Source organism: Lipotes vexillifer, unplaced genomic scaffold (genome assembly GCF_000442215.2).
Source record: "Lipotes vexillifer unplaced genomic scaffold, Lipotes_vexillifer_v1.1 scaffold134, whole genome shotgun sequence".
Taxonomy (NCBI): Eukaryota; Metazoa; Chordata; class Mammalia; order Artiodactyla; family Lipotidae; genus Lipotes; species Lipotes vexillifer.
Genome location: NW_006787464.1, coordinates 3,374,531 through 3,379,051, shown reverse-complemented (window position 1 = coordinate 3,379,051; position 4,521 = coordinate 3,374,531).

The window sequence follows — 4,521 nt, the reverse complement described above, 5'->3', positions numbered from 1 at the left end:
GGGGGGGGGGGGGCGGTGCGAGGGCTGTCTGGAGAGCTGGGTGCTCAGGTGCAGCAGGACCCAAGAACATTATGTGGTGCAGGCTAGTCTCTACCCATTAGCTGAACAACCTTAGGAAAGTTACCTCGTATTCCGAAGCCTCAGTTTCCTGTTTGCATAATGGCAGTTTAAAAAAACAAACCATGGGCTTCCCTGCTGGTGCAGTGGTTGAGAATCTGCCTGCTAATGCAGGGGACACGGGTTCGGGCCCTGGTCTGGGAAGATCCCACATGCCGCGGAGCAACTAGGCCCGTGAGCCACAATTACTGAGCCTGCGCGTCTAGAGCCTGTGCTCCGCAACAAGAGAGGCCACGACAGTGAGAGGCCTGCGCACCGCAATGAAGAGTGGCCCCCGCTTGCCACAACTAGAGAAAGCCCTCGCACAGAAATGAAGACCCAACACAGCCAAAAATAAATAAATAAATATATTTTTTTAAAAACAAAATAACCCCAGCAAATCACAAGCAAATGAGATACTACCTCACATTCTTTGGGATGGCTACTATTAAAAAAAAAAAAAAAAAAAAGGAAAAAGAAAAAGAACAAGTATTGGCAAGGATGTGGAGAACTTGGAAAGTTTGTGCACTGCCAGTGGGAATGGTGCAGCCACTATGGAATACAGTTTGGCATTTCCTCAAAAAATTAAAAATAGAATGACCATATGATCCAGCATTTCCAGGTCTGAGTATATACCCAAAAGAATTGAAGGCAGGCTCTCAAAAAGATATCTGTACACCTATGTTCACAGCAGCATTATTCACAAGAGCCAAGAGGTAAAAGCAGCCCAAGCATCCATCAAAGATGAGTGGATAAACAAAATGTGGTCTATACGTACAATGGAATATTATTCAGCCTTAAAAAGGAAAGAAATTCTGACACACACTACAGCATGGATGAAAACTCAGTACACTATGCTAAGTGAAATAAGCCAGTCACAAAAAACTAATACCATATAATCCCATTTATATAAGGTACATAAAGTAGTCAAATTCATAGAGACAGAAAGTAGAAGAGTGGTTGCCAGGGGCAGGGGACAGAGGATGGGGCGTCGTTTAGTGGGTACAGAGGTTCCGTTTTGCAAGATGAAAAGAGTCCTGGACATCTACTGTGTGAGTGTCCTTAACACTACTGGTCTGTACACGTAAAAATGGTCAAGATGGTAAATTTTATTTTATGTGTATCTTACCACAATTTTAAAAAGAAAGAAAGAAAAAAGAAACAAGCCTGGGAATCTACCTGGGAGGAGTAGATGAGATAAAGTCTAGCACATCAACTATCTGGAATGAAGAGATTAAGGGCTCAGATACCTTAGGATCTCCCTCAGACTGCATTTTAAGAGAGAGTTTCTATACTTTTAGCCCTAAAGAAGTGACGAGCACTGTAAGACTTTCATCCGGTGTGGCAGGCCACACAGAGAGGTTTATTGTTGGTGGTTGTTTGGTTGTTTTTTTTAAAGCAGAGAGGACTTTGGGGGCAATTGCCAATTACAAAGCAGACACCTCTCACCATCCGCAGCCCACAGGCCTAGGGAGGGTTTGGAACTAGCCTCCAGACAGGGTAGGGCAAGAACAGGGCCTGACGGGGTGAGGTCCCATCTTTATGTCTCTGCCAGACACTGGTGCCAGGTTGCTACCAGCTGCCGGCATCTTTCAGTGCTTCCAATAAAAGTTTCAGCAACACTCACCGAGCCAGAACTGCCAGGCCTAGTGCCCCGGTCAGCACCCAGCACAGCCGTCTGCACTGACGCTGCACTGTCTCTCTCTGCAGAGCAGGAACAATAGATTCCGTTTACAGAGCCCTGGTGTTTTGCATATATGATCTCATTTAATCTTTATAGCAACTCAATAGGGTGTTATTATATTCACTTTTTAGGTGTGCAAACTGAAGTTCAGAGAGGTAAAGTGACTTGCCCAAACTAGTAGGTGGAAGAAACTAGACTTAAACATAGGTCTGGGGACTTCCCTGGTAGCACAGTGGTTAAGAATCCGCCTGCCAATGCAGGGAACACGGGTTCGAAGCCTGGTCCGGGAAGATCCCACATGCAGCGGAGCAACTAAGCCCGTGCGCCACAGCTACTGAGCCTGCACTGTAGAGCCCGTGAGCACCACTACTGAGCTCACGTGCCACAACTACTGAAGCCCGTGCACCTAGAGCCCGTGCTCCACAACAAAAGAAGCCACTGCAATGAGAAGCCTGTGCACCGCAACGAAGAGTAGCCCCCGCTTGCTGCAACTAGAGAAAGCCCACGTGCAGCAATAAAGACCCAACGCAGACATAAATAAATAAATAAATAAATTTTTAAAAAGCTAAAGAAATGGCCAAAAAAAAAAAAAAAAAAAGGAATCCTAACCAGTTTCCCTGCTTTCAGTCTAACTCCTCTCCACATCAATGCCTACAAATCTATTCTCCTTTTAGACTGACTAAACAGTTTTAAAAATTATTTTTATCTCTTTACTAGATAGGAAATTATGCACTTTTTGTTTTAATGGTTATCTTTAAAATTTTAACATGCTGACTTAACAGTGTCTAAAGTTTATTAATATTTCTAACTTCTCAATATTAAAAAAACTTAAAATGCTTATATTTAATCACTCCCCTTCCATCTTGATATTGTTACCAATATTTTATTTCACCTTGTTTTGCTACCAGAAATTAGTAATTACTCATTTTTTAAAATATATATCCAAAAAAGATAAATTAATTAATTAATTAATTAAAAGAAAATAAACTTAGGTCTGTCCAAAGCTGCCATCCATTTCATTATGCTACATTGGAACAGTGTGAATGAATGGATGGATGAGTGAATGAATAAATGAATGAAAGAAAACTGTAGGGGTTATTTCCAATGTCTTTCAGCTGAGGATTTCAGAGCCCTTCTCAAGAATTCAACAGTGATTTGTTGAATATCTACTCTGCAGGCACCTCAGAGCGCTGGATTTATAAAGTCAGGCCATGGTTGTCCTTGTCCTCAGGGAGCTTGGAGCCAGCTAGAGAGACAAACGTGTGATAACTAGTAATAGCTAACATTTACTGACATTGCTGGGCTAGCTTTCACAGGGGTCATTTTATTCAATCCATACCAAAAAGTAGCCTATGAAGGAGGAACTGTTATAACTCCATTTTTCAGATGCAGAGACTGAGGCTTTGATGGGCTAATAAACTTATTTCTGGTCCTATAACTCAAGGCTACTCAAAGGATTGTCCTTGGCCCTAACTGCTTATCAGTGATCAGCTACAAAATTAGTACAGAAGTAGAGTATAAGTGTATTGTATCAATCTAATAGAGCAATTTTATGTCTGCTGAATAAAATACTTTTTAAAAGTTGGTCTTGTATTTCATATATTCATTTCTTTTTATTTCATCTCATTTTTAATGAATTCCCCTCAGTATTTGAGAATTGGCTCTAGGACCCCCAAAGATACCAAAATCCACTGTTGCTCAAGTGCCTTATATAAAATGGTGTAGTATTTGCATATAACCTACACATATCCTCCCATAAATCATTTCTAGACACCTAATACATGTAAATGCTATGTAAGTAGTTGTAAATACAATGTAAATGCTATGTAAATAGTTGCTGGTGTGTTGTAAATTCAAGTTTTGCTTTTTGGAGATTTCTGGAATTTTTTTTCAAATATATTTGATTCGCAGTTGGTTGCATCTACAGATGCAGAACCCACAAATACCGAGGGCCGACTGTATTTCATTTCATTCTATTTTACAAAAGCATTGATCTGCTATGGACTGAGGAGAAACAACTGCTCCTTTGTCAGAGGTAGCTGGAGAAGCAATGAAACAGTTTAGCAATAGCAGACGTGGGATTTGACTTGTGCAGTCTAACTTCATAGCCTATGCTCGTCCTCAGGGTTGAAAGATGGCTGCCGCCCCTCCAGGCTCTGTATCTGCATTCCAAGGAGGAGAAACGAAAGGGAAAGGGAAAAGGCACATGCCAGCTAAGTCACATGGCTCCTTATGGTTTGTCTGTCAGGCCAAATTTGCTCCCTAATTCATGGCCTTTGTTCTTCGTATTTCTCCTCTCCAGATATCCACACGGCTTGCTCCTTCACTTCATTTCCCATCTGCATTTGAATGTCACCTCCTAAGAGAAGAGGCTGTCTCTGCCCCCCCTGTCTAAAATAAGGCCACTGTCCATTCACTCCCTAGCTCTGTGCTGTCCAATACCATAACCACCTGTGCCTAGTGAGCACTTGAAATGTGGTTGGTCCAAACTGAGATGAGCTGGAAGTGTAAAATACACACTGGATTCAAAGGTTCAGCTTAAAAAACAGAATTTAAGAATCTCATTAATAACTTTCATATTTACTGCATGCTGAAATTATAATATTTTGAACACACTGTACTAGGTTAAATAAAATATATCATTAAAAATGAATATCAGGGCTTCCCTGATGGCGCAGTGGTTGAGAGTTCGCCTGCCGATGCAGGGGACACGGGTTCATGCCCCGGTCCGGGAGGGTCCC